This window comes from Megachile rotundata, chromosome 13, assembly GCF_050947335.1.
Source record: "Megachile rotundata isolate GNS110a chromosome 13, iyMegRotu1, whole genome shotgun sequence".
NCBI classification, from domain to species: Eukaryota; Metazoa; Arthropoda; class Insecta; order Hymenoptera; family Megachilidae; genus Megachile; species Megachile rotundata.
Window position 1 is genome coordinate 14,113,491 of NC_134995.1, and position 19,242 is coordinate 14,132,732.

General features: G+C 45.2%; 1 protein-coding gene and 1 long non-coding RNA gene across 3 annotated transcripts in view; both read right to left on the reverse strand.

The window, feature by feature from the left end:
* Meltrin (disintegrin and metalloproteinase domain-containing protein meltrin) overlaps positions 1 to 19,242 on the reverse strand; it is a 41,192-nt gene that overhangs the window by 21,675 nt on the left and 275 nt on the right. The gene's annotated exons all lie outside the window — the stretch shown is intronic.
* LOC143265657 (uncharacterized) lies at positions 27 to 19,240 on the reverse strand. Its single transcript, XR_013040319.1, has 2 exons — positions 14,068 to 19,240; positions 27 to 13,215 (listed from the first exon to the last, which is right to left on the reverse strand). It is a non-coding gene; the product is annotated as an uncharacterized LOC143265657 (long non-coding RNA).

The following is a 19,242-nucleotide window of genomic DNA, read 5'->3' on the forward strand; positions in this document are numbered from 1 at the left end:
GCGCTGAACGTTCTAAAAGCGTAATAAATAGTTTCGATTCGATGCCTAAGATCATTAACTCGAAAATGTAAAGAATTCGGAATTCCAAAATTTTCGAGTTCAAAAACATTTAACGTTCGAACGGGAACGATGAAAACTCTCGCTGCGAATCGAAATCCCGCGTAGCGAGTTAGAATCGTCTAATCGTCTATAGGCTTCTCGCATCGAGTTTCACGATTATCCAACGTTTTGCCGAGGATTCTTCGGGGATGATTCGGCCGCGTTTACCGGATTAATTTGCACTCGAGCGTATCGCGAGTAACGCGAGCATGAAATCGATTTATCGTCGGGTTCATTCTTTTCAACGACTTCCGTGAATCTTCGATTCGCCCCGTTGTCTTTTCCGCCAACGGAATTACAGTTCGCCGCGAGAATTTCAATGCTCGAAAAACAGTCCGCGTCGATATTTCTGATGCTCGGCAGGAACGGACCAGACGCGTACTCCGTGTTTTCCGAACCCAGAAATAACGTCCCGTCTCTCTTTCCCCTCCGCGTCCCCTTTCTCTTTTTTATTTCCCTTCTTTCTTCGCATTTCCGTGCCGGTTTCTGGTTCCCGTTAATCCTCGCTTTCCATCGAGCAGCCCGCGTCAACGGAAGCGGATTTCTTAATGAGACGAACGAAATAATAAGAGAGGAGCCGCTTCGAAACCTGGATCGGACCACGAGTTTATCCTTGTAAGTATGAACGAAAGGATTTCGAACTTTTTCCAACGAGAAATGTTGGAGATATTCGATGTTCGACAAATTCGTAGCATATCCCTACACTTTTAACGAACGCGCAACAATTATGTACTTTTTCTATTTAACGCATACTCAATCGGATGCTACGAGCGTTCCATAATTGGAGCAGTCGTTATCGAAATGTAAACTGTTCTAATAGCTGTCCACTATCGTTTACGTGTAGTAAAAGGTTAAACGTGTCGGTATCGGCTCGCGATTGCCGTTAATTGTTGATCCCGAACGATACTTGAACGACCGTGAACAAACATTGCATCGATCTAGCTCTGTAAAACGATACTAGATGTACAAGTGTGTGTATACTTAACAAACTCTTGAAACGATTCGATCGGATAATTAACTCACAATTTCGATTTAGTTTCGAACGCTGAAACAACCGGTGCTGGATGTATACCAAGTTCAAACTAAGTTGAAAGAACCGAGCCAGATGTACAAGTACCATCAAAGGTCTTTTATCGTTCATTTTCACGAACATGAGGTACAGATTACAGCTGGTTAACAAAGAATTATCCAAAGCCGATATACACGAAACGTTTGATCAGAAATCTCGTAATATGGCAAGAAGATCACTCCAGACTTATTCCGTTCCTTCTTTCATTTAAAAGCCGATTTGCATCGTTCGTTGAACGTTGAAATCCGCTTTAGCGAGGACTTGGTAGAAAACGAAACCGCGGATAGAACGGAATTCAAGTTCGAGCGAATCGCGGCCAGGAAAAACGTGGGTCGTTATCTTCTTCTCGCTATCTGTTTCGTTTTCGATAACGTATCTTCTTCATTTACCGCGTATCCGCCTGTTCGGCGCTTCCGGTTTACCAACGGTCTTGAATTCCTTGTCCAAAAAAAAAATAGTTCGCGTAAACGGTTACGAGGTTTCGTAGCGTAACAATTAGGCGGCAAACTCGCGCGCATGATTGACAATGACGAATAACGCGAGATGATTAATCGCGAGGGTGATTAGGCGTCGTCGAGTCTAGAGACGGGCATAGAGGATGACTGGATGGAACGGTAAAGTTTGGAGGATGCGGTGACCATTAGCGGCAAGAGAAACGCGATGCTTCCCGTTTGAATAATGGATTTTCGATAACGAGAGGAGAAACGGTTGCTTCTCGTTTTCTCGACCGAGCCGCGGCCTAATTATTTTCGATTTCGCCCGGCGATCCTATCGATTCCGCGACCACGCTTCGTTTCGGTATCTGACAAGCCGTTTTAATAACGCGTTCCGACCTTTTCCTCCTTTTGTTAGATATTCGTCGCACGGAGATTGAACCTCGATGGAAAAGGGAAGCAATTTCGAGAGCGAAAAACGCGTGGCTGGAGATGTTTGCCGATTTACTCGCTCTTCATTCGATTACCGAGTGTATCTAGTTCGTTGTGTTCTTTACGATGGCTACGTTCGTTCCATCGTAACGAATCTTTGATAAGAATTAATTTATCGAGGTAGTAGAAGAGAGGATCTTTTTCCAATTTTTATAATAAAATTGTTAGCGAAAAATTAATCTTTCAAAGCGACAGAAAGAATAACGGATTTCATATTCCACGGTCGAGTCAAACATTTGATATTCATTTACCGCTATTTTAATCCGATTTAAACGCGAATCGAGTTATCGTTATCGATCGCTATAAAGCGAGCAAATTTAAAAAATAAAATAGGACGAGATAAAAGCAGCGTACAACGGACGATAGAAATTGTGGAAAATTTGACGCTTCCGATCGCGCGATAAGAACTGCAATTTTGGGACGACAAAGACACCTGCCAAAAAGTTGCTCCGTCACCGACGCGTCGGTGACACAGCTAGCGACATTTGCCGACTGTCTTTTCTGAATTAAAAGCTCACTCGGCCAAACGAAGATTGCTTTAAAGAGAAAAAAAGGAGTGGCCGGGAGGGAACAACCCTTTTCGCGAACGTCCCCGCTGGGCGAACGGTTTAAACTCCTCTCTGCTTGTTCGCGAAAGTAAGGAGCGGTTTGCGGGTCGACGCAAGGACGGTTAAAAGAAGAAAAAACGAAGGAAGGTAATTAGCAAAAACGAAGGAAAAGTGGTGCAGGATTCTTGAAAGAGCTCTTATGCGTTCAGGACGCGTAGTAGCGAGCGAGAGCGGGGCGATGACACACGCCCAATATAAAACGCGCTGGTGTACGTGCGAGCACGCACTTTCACGCACACCTACGCCAACGTACACGACGGCTTTCGATCCCTCTTTCGGTCGAGTCAGTTCAGACCCTCTTCTTTTACGTGTCGATGCACGGACTTCGTTACACTTCGTGGAAGCTCCGAGGTTACCGAATGGGGACTGGCCCCAACGGCGCCGTCGACAATTTTGGGGATCCGAATCGACCGGAACGCGACTCCTATAAACCCGAATACGCCGGCTATCGATCTCCACGAAAACCACCCGTTTTCCTTCGACTTGCTTCTTTCTCCGACCTCAGCCTTTCTAGACGAGGGTAAAGGCCCCACGCGACCAACATGCCTGCTGTTCGTCGAACGATCGTCTTCGGAACTGGCGTTAACAACGTGTCGCGCATCGAATGAACGGATACACTGGCTACGGAGACGTACCGCGGTTCGACCATAACTCTCCAAGTTTCGCGAAGAACCCGGCAATTATAAGTTAGAGTGGTTCGGAATACTCGGGCCAAGCCGTACCCGAATTCTGCGCTAATCTAACGATAGTCCAATTAACTCGAGCGTGATCTAACGTAGTGGTTTATCAAGATTTCGTCGAAACGCGAGCAAACCTACAAGCCAAACGTTAGCGTTTTCGCGGAGAGTCGTTTGTTCGCTCTCGAAACTTTTGTAGAAAAGTTTCGTGTCCAGGAGTATCGATCTGCCTCCCGCGACTGACCCTCTGACTCATACTACAATGTTTGCGAGGATGTCGACGACCCTATACCTTCGGTTCATTAAGCAAACGATATTTCTTCCCTCTGGATCTGCTTCTCTTTCTTTATTTTTCTACAACAATCGTCGTAGCAAACACGACGATCTCCAAACAGCAGTTTCATCCGGTACACGTCCTATTCCGTGAAGGATCCTTCAGCACGTACACCCAACGTGATCCGAAACTTTTGCGATCGCATTTCTTGTACTCGTCATCTAAACGATCAACTTTCTCGCGAGTCCTCCAATTATCTTGCAACCTTATCTTCCCAAGAATTTTCCGACTTCGTTATATCGTGGTAGTAATTATATACACCCCCTTTAAAGGTTAGAGTCAGCTAACCATTTCCCCTCTGTGTCTTTCGAACAATGGTAAAAACGTGTGCCCGGGATTGCTCGAAATTCCAAGCAGTTAAATCTTGTTCGTCTTGTAACTTAGCAGATGATTGGTGCGAAACGCGGACAATAAAAGGGATAGAAGAAGACGCTATTAATCGGAAGCTGAAATTACGTCACGTCGTTTTAACGAGGCTCGACAAAATTACGGCCTACTCGGGTACGATCTTCGCGAACGACTCTCGACTCGTCTCGTCTCGTCTTCGCGTTTTCACGCATTCGAAGAGAGACCCCGAACGCGATAATTAACGCGAGTCGTCGCGACGCGTTATTTGCCCGTTAATCATCGAAACTCCCTGCGAGTTCCAGAAAGGAAAAACACTGTCGCGGTGGCTCTAGGAGCTCGGTTATTTACAACGACTTTAATTAAACCGCGTGCTTCTTGCCGGCATCCCTTGGCGACTAGTCGCGACGGGTAATTACATTCGCAACGGTCAAAAATCCCCACCGACTTCCGTCCAATAATGATCAGGTTTTGGAAGACACCTACGATTGATGCTATTTTTTATAGAAAACGATAGAACTCTCTCTTTCGACATCAGCCTTGGCGCAAGTAGGTGGAGAACAGAATGAACCGTTTTTCCGGTAAAGTACAGACTGATCCCTTCCGCTGGGATTAGAATAAATGAAAAGGCATTCGTCAGCTGGCAAATCGTATCTCGATAGAAACGAGAGGCTTAGGAAAATTGGGGTTACGCCAATGGACATCGGGTATTCCGTTACTCCAAGGCAGGTGTCCCTGTGACGATTCAGAAGGATCTCCTTATTGTTGTCGTTATTCTCGTGAACGGAGAGACGAATAGTGGATTCAATTGGGCAAGATGTACCCTGGTATATCTTCCCTTTTGGACGGTAGTTCCTCTTTTCTCGAAATTCGTGCTCGCGACAACGCTTATACATAATTTATCAAGCGATTCATCCTTAGACACGCTTCCTGACGGCCACGTGGACGGTTTCAAACATTCGGGAGGATGTTCCTGCTGCTGGTTCCGGGAACCTTCGATCACGTACGAACTTCCTTCTCTCGTCTCCGTCGACGGTCCTTTATAAAAAGACTCGACAGAATGGCTGGATAAACGGAAAGGGACGGACGATGAATTAAGTTTTCTTTCATCGACGTTGCGTTCTTCTCGCCGCGCCGGAAGCTACGTCTTATTATTCCGATGCTCGAAGCTCGAGCGGTGTCTGCTTGTCCGAGACAAATCGCGTGGAAAGTATCCTTCGAGTGCCACGAATAGACGAGGTTAGCCAGAAGACGAAAGTTGGCGCGAGCAGAGGTCAAAGAAGAGTTCACCCTCGCGAGGGTGAACTAAGGAACGCGAAGCCCTTCGATGCACGACGTCGTTGCAGCGTCGGATATACACGTCGGTCATCGGACACCGGACAAGATGGCCTGTTTACCACGCGTAAGCCTCGCACGCAACTACTGTCTACTTGTTCGAGATTCGAGGCTTTGAAAAGGGTGATATCGATGATTAAAAAAATTCAACGTGTTCTCGTTTCGGCTCATCGAGGATACATCGCGGCGTTGTTGATTCAGAGGAAATTGGCCGACCTTTGTCTGTAAGTTTCGTCGAGCATCCGCTCTTCTCGAAACCTTTCATTCGCGAGGATGGAAAAAGCGGTCGAGTTTAATCGAGAAACTGGATTAACGAGCGATTTCGATCGAGCTTTAACAACACTTGGAATCGTTCGTTTGGATTTGTCGAATTGCCCCCAGCAAAGAGAGAATAAATTTAGACCGTTCGAAGGAAAACTCCGAGCCCTCTCTGCGCTTTCTGTTTCACCGCTCCGCGAACCTTCACCATTTTTTCCCCTATTATTTCAGCCGGCTAGAGCGTGTCCGGGCTAGATAACGAGGAGAGTAGAAATTCCGGAAAAACGAGCCAGCCGATGCAGAGTTTCAGCGATAGTGAAAGAACGACGTGGGTGGAGAAGGTAAGTTGGATAACGTGAATTTGCGAAACGACAAAAGCTTCCGGACGGTGAAAGAACCGTCGCTGAATTCTACACCGTCGTCCGCTACAAACGGAGACAAACGTTCGTCTTTGTTGGCCGGTCAAAGAAACACGGTCGATTAATAAAACGAGGCCAGGGCTTTTCCGACGAAAGCACGAAATTGAAGGGAAGAAACGATTCGATTATCGTTACTATCGGCCTGATTTGCGGCGCTATAAACGATAACAAGCTCCGTTCAACCGTTGCCCGACAATCGCAATGAATTTCGCAATTTAACCGGCGGCACGCTGTTCCAGCGAATCGAACCACCGTTACCGTTTCTTTTTCTTCCTTAAAATTCCATCCAATTGAAAACTACACGGACAAAATATTGGCGAAACGCGCTCCGACTGAACAAACATCGCGGACGTTGCAATTAATAATGATTTCCGCTTCCTCTTGCACGTTTTCTGTCGCTCGATATACGTACCGCTGTTCGACCGTTTCGCTAAAAAATTTATTTCTAACACCAGATGTTTTTTATACGCGAAAGCTTTGTCGCGCGATTCATCGTTTCCGTACCAGTTATTTAAATTTCCCGGAATGAAATTGTTAGCTTCGCCGACTTAAATTATACGCTACAATACTGTTAATATAACGTAGACCAAGATTGGAGCAAAACAACGATGAATCCGGCAGTCGGCACACGGTTAATTACCAACAATTACGATGCCGTAATCGTAGAGCACAGAACGTGATTCGTTGCTTTACATTAATTAGTCAACGATAGGATTCTACGAGTGAATCAGCGGTTCTATTCGATGACTCTCACTGGCATATGACTCGTTTTACGTGACGAGTAAATTAACTAATAAGAAAGGTACGTGTACGCTCCGCAAAATTTTGCTCCCAAGTATCTAACAAGAAAATACGCGCCGATATCAAACTTGTACCGCGAGCGTTCAATTTCGTTGATTTTTAAAGGATTAATTTAAAAGTAACGCTGATCGGATAATACGTATGTAGGTTGACACGACAGAAGCAGGGCCGAGCGTGTCGTAAAATTTTATGACTGTGTCAACGGAAAAATAGATTTATACGCGTGGCAGGTCGAGGGTCCAACGTCGGATTTTCAGAAAAATGACCCAATTTGCGCAGCTGTCGGTGTGTCACGCTCGTGCCACGGAAATGTGCCTCGTCGACATCTACTCCTGCAAAGGTGCGTTTCGAAAATTCTCGTTTGTCATCTCCACCAACGCGATATTGTACACGAAACGTAGCACATCGCAAGAAAGAGGAAAACTGAATCTCCGTAGTCGAACGCTTAAATAGGAATTTTCGATAACCGAGATACGGTGACGTTTTAATATCTAAAACTGTTCGAGAGAGACCTCTTTTCTTTACGCTTTCAATTAGACATTTACATATCGTACATCTGAATACGTAATAGAATTATGGGTTCTCCGTCTTTGGCCACTGAAAGGTACCCGTATTCCATCTACGATGCAACGTTATGCCCACTATGATAATGACCGCATACATATTTCTTTTCGAACTGAAACGAAATCGGTATATGTATACTCATGCATCCGAATCTATTCCGGTACGAAAATCTCGTCTCACGAGATTTAAATAGCACTTAAAAAAGATGATGTTTTCGAAGCTGAAAAAATACGCTCGTTATTTATGTTGCGCCGTTACGCGTTAAGGAGTTTAGGTTAGATCGTCGCACGTTTTTAAGACCTATTCCGTTTCCGAAACGTTCGTTCTAGCGGAGTACGCTTCGTTTACACTTAGCAGTGTCGAAAATCTTCGTAGGGCGAGGATGGGTCGTAATCGTTCGGAACGATTGTTCGCGTTTTGGACTAGCCAACGCGAACACCGAGAGAGATCTTTATATTTTACGAGGTTCTCGTACCCATCGTTCAAAGTTTACGAGCCAAGAGCATCGGCCAGGTTCCAAGAATCTTTTTACTCGTCGTAGGTCTATCTTTGTTCTGACTTTATCGACATCGTAAAGTCGAGTCTTTGCGCTTGTTTTCGACAAAGTTTCCACATTTTCCGACGGATTTCTACTTCTTAGCCATTCGCGAGATTCGTTCGTTTCGACTCGGATGTCTCGCAGGGTTCCGGAAATTACGTATTCGTCTCCGTTTCACGCGAGACCACGTTTCTTTTCGTCAGGCGTGACTAAAGATACATACAGCGAGCAGAGTCACGATGCGTGAATCATCGAACGAAGAGGTCACGTTCTTTCTTCGAGGAACGATTTTACGACTGGTCGGGATGATAGAGCGAATCGGAGGCTTTCCTCGGGTAGGAAACGGCGCCGGTCACGATCGAGAACGACGATGATTTTTAAAGGCGCACAGAAACCCGTTTCCGTGCGACCTCGGCCACGCCGCTGCTTAATTAAATCAACTCTGCTCCGATAACGGCGTTCGATGCCCGCCCTGAGATCTTTGACCCCACAGGTGATAACGCAATTTCCTGTTGACCAGCTTTTCCTTTGCACCTAAGGATCGAGCTACCTTTTAGCACCGGAACCTCGAAATTCTCCGTTATCTCTGCTACGAAGCGCGACCTCCACGCAAAAACTGCTCACAAGTTAGAGAGTAAATGGTACCGACTAAAACGTTACGAAATAAATCGGCGCGTCTTACCCGACTAAGAACACCAACACAGGTAGCTTGCGAACTCTGTAAAGTCACAGATGAGACGTAGTCGGGAACATCGAGAGACCGTGTTGGCGCCGTCGCAACGTACAAATCTATTCTTGGCTTAACAATGGGACATGGTTTTAACCCGACGGCTAGTCTAAACCGTACATCAGAAATTTCGCTATCCGGAACGTTCCTCCCAAGTCGGATTCGTTTCTTCCGCTTTTGGATACCGTGCCAATTCGAATCTTCCGCTCAAACGCGATCCAATGTCGCTAACCTGGTCGTACCGTTCATCTTCGATCGAAAATACGACTCTCGTCTTTTTATAGAATGTTTTAAGCAAGAATGACGGGCACTTGGAAGTGAGAATACTGTACGTATAACAGCAAGAACCAAATTGGCAAACGAGACTGGTTCAGCTCGGTTACTGGGTCTAGTAAAGTTATTTATTTTCTTCCTAACCGATTAGCCGTTTTTTCGTAGAATATGGTCCAGCCAGAAATAAGAGCAAGAACACGACGATTACGAGCGATCGATACGAAACGGTAACAGTGAATTTTTGGCAAGTACGGCGTATCGATAACTGCGAGGTATTATTAGAATAATTCGTGCATTATTGAAATTGTACGAGCAGAACAGCACCGATCATCGTTGCTAACAGCTCGCTCCAGTTTTATTCGTCTTCGACGATAAGCGAAGCGACGAGCATAAACGCGAGTATAGATATTCCTCGTAAGAATAGTAAGTAGACCATCGAACTGGAACGAGGGTCGATGCATCGCGAACGAATGCCTTTCCACGGTTTCGTGGCTGAAAAAGCTACACCTCGGTATTTGTTTCTTTAGAGTTTAGAGTCTAGACCAGTCGCGTTCGTCGGAGGGGTAGCTCGCCTAAAAATGGCTTGAAAACGACTAGAGGATGTCCCGCGATCCGAACGCGTCCGCTTCTTCGTTTACCGTTTCGAATTCTCCGCGTCTCGCAGTCTCATCGAACTTTCCAAACTTTTTCTCTCGTTTCGACCGGAATAACTGTCCAAAGGAAATCCGACCGGAATCTCTGACACGCGCTCGAACCGTCACGTCAGTTGGTCCGTCTCCTCTTCGTTTAAAACGCCACGAGTACTATCGTGAATTCGGTATCGTTAGTTTTTACGGCGTTGGATGGCATCCAAGTCGATGGATTTTTCTTGCTAGCTCGATCGTTTCGAGGAAAGTACCCCGCGTGGACAATTCACGGGTATTCGCACCTGGACTCCTTCGTCCCTGTTGGAGCGGTTACCTGGCTAAGGCTAGGTTCGGCCACTCGAGACCCATCTGTCGATCTTAATCGTTCTTTGCATCCGGAGAAATGGTTCTCAACCTGAGATGGGATTTCGCTTCTAGCAGATACGAGTAGGCGAGATAACTTTCGAGTTTTAACGCTTACGGAAACGCAAACTACATTCGGTGAAAAAACGTACGAGTACGCGTCTAAAGCGTGTTACGAGATTTAAGCACAAGGCGCGATTATTCTCGGGTATTATGGCGAGTGTGTAGGTCTTCTTCCGCTGCGCGCATCAATGTGCAACGGCACTCGCACGCGTTATAAATAAATTATTCGGAAAAATAGTTTGAACGCGAACGACAGGAAGAAGTGGAGCGACAAAATTTACAACCCCGTCAATTTTGTAGCTGGAAACGAAACTGGAAAGCGGATTCAGCGACATCCATTTTCGTTAAGCCACGGATGCAGGAGGGCAGAGAGAACGAGAGGAAAATCGGCAGCGAGGCAGAGGTTGTTCCATGTCCCTGTAATTTTCGCGTTCCCGATGGAAAGTTCGACGTTAATGTCGCACTCGGCGGATGCAGTTTAACGGTAACACGACGATTTGCATAATTGGCCGAGATTGGCCGTGTTCCGGCGACCTGGTCCGATTCGACCGTTCAATCGAACACCGCGAAGCAAGAAGATACCTCGCGACCAATCTGTTGATCCATTAACTCCAAAACGAACGATTTTACACGAGGACGAAATGGCGTACAATTATTTATCGCTGCGCCACGACCGATGTTAAGATACACGACTATCTAGCATTGGCAAGATCATCTTCGCGATACGAGACCAAATATTTGCACCTGCTGCGAAAGAAAGAAAGGAAAGACTGGGAGAAAAGCTTTCTCCGAACTCGACCACAGAAGTGTAGGAATTTTGGCTTTCTAGCTGGACCTGAGATTAAATTCTGAACCTTAGAGTCCCTACAAGCCTCTTGAATTTGTTATTGGATTTGACCACAAATCCCACACGCTTCACGCGTCATTCGGAAGAGCTCCGTAACGAAACAGTGAAATACTCTCGTAGCAAAAGAAAGAGACAAACGGCACTCGCGCTTATATTTATCCAGCGCGTTAACGAATTGTATCAGTCTGACGAGCAACAAGTAACGAGGAGCGTGAAATAACGGGCCGTCGAAAGACGTGGACACGCGTCTGAACCGGGAACATCTGTAATGTTAGGTGTTGGATCGGTAAAGCGGTCGTTCGGTAAACCGACGAAACTCGAAACGAGTCGAGGAGTTGGCGAACCAGGGCCCATTGTCTCCCGGCACGATTATCTTGAACGCTCCCTGGCAGGGTCGGTTTCCGGAGGGCAGAGCTGGACAACAGCATCGACTTCGTCAAAGCCAAAGCGCGTTTGCTTAATTCGAGAGCATATGGCGGCCGCTGGCACGCGTCGCGTAATTTCGTTCCAATGACCGGCATGTTTGGAAAGCTCCGACGGAAATAGCCGGTTTCAATGAGACTCGGAAGTACAATGAACGCCGAACTAAGGGGATTCGATGATTACAGTCAACAGACTCTCGCCCGTTTCTCTTCGACTCCGCGCGTTTGTCGCTCGACTCTAAATCCTCGTTCGTATTGTTCCCTGCATTCTCTTCCAGGTTGCAACGGGACCAGGAACCGTAAAGGGATCCACGATCGTGTCAACCATCCCTGTCTCGGATACAACAGCCGTCCAAACGAGCGTAATTTTACGGATAAACGTGGAATACGAGTTAATGGAGTAAAAAACTCGAATAAAAAGTGTATATCGAGGGTTCCGTGGTGTTCGACGCGTTAATCGTTTTTGTCGAATTCGAGAAACGAAGCAGATGCTTTGGACTTTCTTTGGCGCGTTTGCAAGTACGTTTAGAAACGAGGAAACCATGCAGTAAAATTAAATCGAACGGTATCGCTCCTCGTTTACGGTTACGCGAGACAGCTGGAGAAAGGGTGGCTAGGGAGTAAACTGATGGTAATTTAGAACGGGATCGTGGCGCCCATATGCTACAGCTGGATTTTTATTTTAACCCAGAGTGCACGAGTCGAGCAGAAAGCTTTACGATCGTCTGTCACGGTAAACGTCGCTACGTGATACGTACGAAACGTACATTTACGGAACGAAATTAACTCGTAGAGTGCCGAGTTCAGCGTATCTTACCGCTCTGTATGATAAATGATCTTTCGGTAATAAGGCTTCCTTTAATCGATCTTAACTGCGATGCGTTACACCTTCGGGTGTAAAGGACGTAATTCGTTAATGGACAACGCTGTAATCTACAAATTAATCGATTCATTGTTCCAACCAACAATGTAGTTGTTTAGTATTCAGAATATCGATGTAATCTTCAGCCAATTATTTTTATTCAAATTTTAAAACGATACGCCATAAATTACATGTATTTTGCAACACTTTTATGTCATCGAATCGTGTCAGACCTTCTGCGTTTCGAAATCGGGTCATTTGATATACCTGCCTACGACTCTCTGAAGTAACGCCGTACCAAGTGTAATTCATTTCGATAAAAGTATGCAAGTAAAACTATTTGAGATTACAAAGCGTCGTAAAATATTTAACAGAACCTACGACTTTTCTCACGTTTCCGATCAAACAACCGAATCCTGAATATCATGTTTACGAGTCTCGCGAATCTCGTTCTCCTTCGCGATCTATCGATCGAAATGAATTCCGACATTGGCGGCGCACACCTATGAGAATGTAGGACTGCCCATTGCCGGAAAGGCGAAGGTCGGCCGATCGAAGGATGTTCATTGCACGCGCATCGAATCGAAGAGGATGAACGCGAGACGATTATGACGATCGCGAAAATAATTTGGAGAAACGTGACTGAGGTTCGATGAATCTGGTGACGCTCCTGCAAGCTGTTCCTTGTTCACCGACGAAGAGAAACGGGGAAGGAAAACGTCTTGAAATCGTGCGTTCGTGTGTAGAGAGAGGTTTTTCGAGACGGCAAAATCGCAATAATCTGCGGATGTAACGAACGATGCGTCGGCTGGTACGAGTCTCGCCCACGAGCAGCACGTATCGTTTATAAAATTCTGCCCACACGTGGCACGAGCCTCTTCGTCGCCTCGATCCTCGTTCTCGTTCAGCTTAACGCTCTTGACCCCGCCGCTAAGCCCTGCCTTTCCTACGCTACGCTGCTTCCAATCTCGCTTCACTAATCAACATTTCCTACGATCGCTCGTTTCCATCCGCCAATATCATCTCGTTATCGCCATATTATGCTCGATCAAGGAGTTGCTGCAAGAATTAAAGAGTTTTTTATAACGCGTGATATAACGAGCAAAAATGTAACGGCGTATCGTTAATTCTATCGTAGGAGTAACGAGGCGAAATTGAACTGCATCCAACAGAAAATATGTGTCCAACGTTTCGCGATCCGAAGATACGGAACGAACCGATGCACAATATCGGGGAATATTTGGAGAAATATTTTTCTGCCGGACACGAGAGATACGTTCGCAATCCTCCAAGGGTATTAACCGTAACAGCCTGAACCGTGAATGCTTCGAAAGTTTGAAAAACTCGTTGCTCGAAATGCATTGCATCACTACTGATTCGTAACGTTGAAAAGTTTCGACGTAACTTTAGAGAATCTTCGCTCGAATCGCGAAACAGAACACGAAGAAACGTTCTTACCGCTGCCACGACCGGGCTATTAGTTTTATCACGAAGGGAACTCGTTCATTGGAAAACTCGGAAGTTTCCAGTCTTTCGATAAACGTCAGACAACTCGATGCGCTGCCCAGGCCAATTAATCAACTTTTCGTTGCTGTTAATTATCCATTTATCGAACGAATCTTCATCGATAAAGAAGAAGAACAAGAGGAAGCCAAAAAGTCTGAAACTTTTAACTAGAGTCTACGAAGTTTCAAACTTTCCTCCAAGGTGAAAGTACTCGGAAAATTGAAAGCTGCGATACGATGAAATTTGAAAAGGTGTACAGGTTCGAACGATCGTCTGTTCATCGACGTCGCGGTTTTATTTATTCGCTAGAAATGTATTTTTTCCCGAGGGAGTTCAGAGGTACGGGTGAATTGAGTCTAGGGGTGTCGCACCCTCGTCACGGCGCCACGGCGACAATTTTTTTACCTTGCTGATCTCGACGAGGCGGCTCGTTTTAACGGGCAGACAATGAAGAACAATGTAAAGTGGCGAGGCGAGGTTCCATTGCCTTTCTCGCAGTCGCATTGTTGCCTTGTCACAAACTCACAGACAGCTCCAGGGAACGTTTAATCAAGAGTACTGCGAACGAAGAATCCTAGTCGATCGTTTGCGCTCACTGATCTTTGCGACAACCAACCTTTCGTACCGGTGATCCACGATTATCGTTAACCATCGGCGTAGTTAGGTCCCCCAAAATATCCACCTCGCGTGCCACTAAGAAGCGAATAAAAACCGTGGTTACGCCAATGTATCTAACGCTTAATGCACGATTGTCGTACAAGCTGAAGAGAAATTTTCAAACGGAAACGTTTTCGAAACCTCCCTCGAGTAACGTTGCTTCTCCGCGTATTTGGCGCAAACTGAATCATCGATGCTACGCAATCGATGTATCATTCTTCCCGAAGATGTCTGATTAATTATTAATGCGAATATTACAGTGAAAAGTTGTTATTGTTTGTTCACGGTTTTCGTGATCGATGATACATCTATTATCCGCGCCTCCTTCCATTCTATTCTCTTCGCTCGTCGATGCAAATCAGCGAATAATACATCGACTACAAACTACGATGCGAGTGTTGACGGGATGACCGCTTCCGTTTATCTCATTCTGGGTAAACAGTTTCCTATCGATTCAGTTGTCAGGCTACAATTGGAGTCGACGAAAATTCTGTCTAAACGAAACATGCGGGTTAGACGTGTACCCCGGAATTTCTAGATCGCCGTGTTCCTAAACTCCTGGTTTCACGTAATCGAGTTACTAAGAAAGAACAAACTTCGCACTGGCAATGAGTCATTCAACCTGTTAATCAACATATGAGTGTTCGCTAAAGCAATCGTTTGTACACAAAGAAACACTCGTGGTATAATTATCACCGTTAACAAGGGCGTTCTGAACAATTGAGCTCATGAATCAACGGGTAGAACGAGCGGAAATGTGGAAACGCTAAGAAAGACGGTAGGGACGGTGCCCTTCGTGAATGAGCGCTGACCCAAGGCGTGATAAGGCTTCCTAATCGGCGAACGATTGCAATGGCAGACTCGTTCTGGAGTAGAAATTTCCTGCAAATCAAGGCACGAGTACGTCTTCCATTCACGGAAGTCGAAAACACGATATCGGTTGGCATTCGAGAACCATTTACGATTTACGCGATCCTTTCGCTCCTTCGAACACGTGCGCTCGAGGTGAGTCAACGTAACGGAACAACGTGTACTCGAATTTTACAGTTAGACACAGTTACGTTAAATTTCTTTGCCCGCTCGATGCACGCAGACATCTGCACGAATCCCATAGAAAAAGTGGAAAGAATAGGGAATTATAGCGTGCAGACTCGTTTATTTCGTTTAACCGACTAGATAAGAGGCGCTATAAATCGCTGGTCGAAGAGTGATTCGATAAACGGAAGTCGCGATGAATCGACCTTCCCCGTTAGACGATGCTTATAATTATGCTCGTCCACTTAATGAACGTCGCGTCGCGTCTCGTCTCGCCGTGCCAAGGGTTGCCACTGATGGCAATCGTTTTAGCTCGTTTAAAATAAATATAGAACAATTCTATCCGGGACTCGCTTTCTTCGAGAATTCCTGTCGGCCATTTTCACGATCCGCTTTCTCTTCTACCAAATTGATAAAGTTTGCGGAGTGTAAATTACATCCAAGGGTGTGAGTTTCATGGACTTACTCCTCCGAATTGATCAACTTCGAATTAATCCAGGCCGGGTAGAGGCGGTATGCGCCTTAAATACTACGAGAAATTTTGCGGTAATAGTTTCCCAGGTAAATTATTACAGAATCTCGTGCTTAATAGATACATGTTGCGTTAGCGTCTTCGCGAGATTCCTAACGCAGGCGCGCTGTGTACATTGCCTAATTGAAGAATTCTTTCCTTTGACAATCACGAAATAATTGAGTATCCTCCCGAGTAGATATTTACCAAGTTCAAACGCGAATAAACATGAGGCCAAATAGGAAATCAGACGGAGAAATCTTCTCGTTGTTAGCCGTGCGCAGAAACGAAAGGAAGATCGCGCAAAGTCATAAGCGAAACGTTAAGTTAACCGCAGAAGGAGGAGCAAAGAAAATATTTTCACGGTACGAAGGAAGAACGGAAATGGCGATGAATCAAGCTTCCTCGTTAAGCGACGCTCTCTGGCAATGCAAGCGAGTACACACCTCGTCGGTTCGAAGAACCACTTGACCGTGTCAACGTCTTCGAGAAGGATGGATTAATCATCGATTAGAGCCGATCAAGTTGTCTTTGAACGTAGTCGGAAAGCTCGTCGCGTCTTACGATCAATGGAACACCGACGCAATGTCTTCGACTACCTAACTAACTTTCACTCTCTTTGTTTTTCCATCGAATCGAACGTCTAATCGGTGAAACAAAATTAGTATTCGCGTCTCTATTAGTTGGTTATACGGCCGTGATAACGCCACTCAACATGCATAGTTTTGCAACTTATCAACCGTGGTTGGTTAATTAGCCCAGATCCAGCGTCGATATAGTGTAACTACTCCAACCAGTATGTTTATGCATCCTCCATTATACACGGATGTTGCTCATTAATTATAAATTTAAATAGCAGAATGCGAGCATGCACGAATCGGATGACTTTCAATAGGAGTGTGATTTAAATTGGCGTAATTGCTATGCAACGTTAGGGCCGCAAAGAGCTCTAATTAAGAAACAACAAAAGGATGCACGGTTGAAATTCTTATCCGATTAAAAATAATTTTCTAATATCGCTTCATGAATTATTAATCTTTTCCGTGTTTCGATCGATCGTAAATCCGAGAACAACGATCTATTAATTCCGTATACTTTCATTCTCGATTGTTTACAAATTTGTCGACAAAGTTAGAAAATTGTATGCTCGTAGCCGGAATTAAAATCATGTATCCTATTAACCAAACGCGAAGTTAGCGTGAAAAGGTAAGAGGATCGCAGGAACAAGGATGACGCGTCGACGTAGTACGCGCACGAAACGAAATCGATCACGACACTGCGTTTTAAGTGGATCGCGTGGAAAGGATAAATGTCGCGAAAGAACAGACACGCGGGAAGATGACGTTTCGCTAACGAAAGTTTAGCAGGCACTCTCAAGGACTCTCGACGAGTGCCTTCACGGGCTAGCGAGCGTTCCAAGAAGGACGCGTAAAATAACGAACGTACAACAACGCGGATCGCGCGCCGCTACGAATAATTAAGCCGTCGTTGATGCTGTTCTTTTTCCTTCGTCGTCGTTGAAACCGTCAAGTTCTTGTTTCAGCGTCGCTTAGCAAACAAAACACGGGATATCGTTTTGCTAGGAAACCAGGCTAGATCCTTGAAGGGAACTCAACGGAGATTCGTTAGCGCGCATTGTTTCGCGGGCTGCGACTAACTCTCTAACTCCTGAAAGCGTGTACCCATCGCTGAGTCAACCAGTTTGCTCGTACATGCGCTACGAGTTTCGCAACGTTCGTTTTTGTTTCGAGTTAAGCTTTCTGGAAAATTGTGGCGTCCTTCTGCTGCTAGACAGCATTTGCTTTATATCGTACGTGTTGAATCGCGGCGTTAGTCATGGCGCGAACGTGTACGCTCTAGACAATGGAATATTTGAGAGCGGAGCGTGCGAACGATCTTAATACGTAATCATACAACGCGTGATAATAGCAGGCGTAGCCGTATAACCCGAAAAAAGATCGGCGCTTCGAACGCGAAAGCGATCGCGATTACGTACTTTCGAATGGAAGCAACGCGTACGTATAAGACTCTATATTATTCTTTTTAAATGCACCGTATCCTGATAAACGATTAAACCAGATTCCCATAAATCCCCGATACGGTCGCGTGTATTACCTATTTACGAGTATGGTATGCTCGTAAATCTTTATCGATTCGTTCGACGATCATCCTACCCCTACCATGGCGGAGATAAATTTTTCAGCTGATCCTTTCTGTTCCTACGTACATGTACAATTCTCTACGTTTCTTTCCCTCGCGACAATTACTCATTCCGATAAAGCGCTCACAGATAACCAGTTGGTTTATCACTTTTGGTCGAAAGAAAATGTATGGCGAGAGCAGAGCTTCGCATTAATATATTCGTTAATGGATCGTATTCGCTCGAAACCCCTTTTGCTATACCAAACTTTCACCTAAAAGCGATCACGTAGTCAATTCCTATGGGTCACTAGCTTATACTAAACTCTGCGAATACGCTCTTTGGTAACATTGTCCCTAGTTTACTTTGGTTATTGGAGTTCGGAACAAACGAAATGAAATATGCATAAAAGCGATTTCAGATGCCAAATTGGTACAAATATAAAGTGACACGATTCTGATCGTGAAAAGTAAAGAAATTAGATCCATAAAAGCGATGAATCTTATCGCTTTAAATTTCCTTTTAATATCGAAGAAGATATTAGTGTACGTCAGAAGATTATTCCCCAAATTGAAATTGATAAATTATAAACGTAAATAAGTAAGCATCAAAGTCGTGGAAGAATTTTGATACGATAAACGACTACAACTAACATTAGTACCCGCAGGTCTTTCCGTCGAGGACGACCATACTCGGCGTTAGTAGGGTTAAGCGGAGTTTGCATTGTTTGGCTACTCCAAAAGGCTCTACCACGCGCGATTAACGATGCACATATATCGCACCCCATACGAAATTCCCCCATTCGTTTTCGCGTTAGAATAAACGTTTTGTAATAGAAGTAAACTCGAACGAGTTTCGATGTTTCAATTCGATTTTTCTTTTCGCTTGTCACGAACGTAAACCGCACGTATCGGAGCGATATACGTGTACCTGCATAGGATACAAGACAGTCAACCGGAACTGGTTCGCGAATGTCACACAAAATCGAACTAATCGCCACGTACGATTTACGTATTCAATGAGGATTAGTCATTGCGCGTACACGCGGCATTGTGCGACGATCGAGTAGCTTGATAAAAAATTGTCTGATTATCGTCTAGCTTTTGAACGCGTCAAGCGTTTCAAACAAATGCAACGTAGGTTAATAACCTCCCGATCGAGAGCCAATGAATACGCGCGGTTATCGAATCGACTGTTTATCGATGTAACTAGTCAAGAAAAAAGAATCAGAGATAAC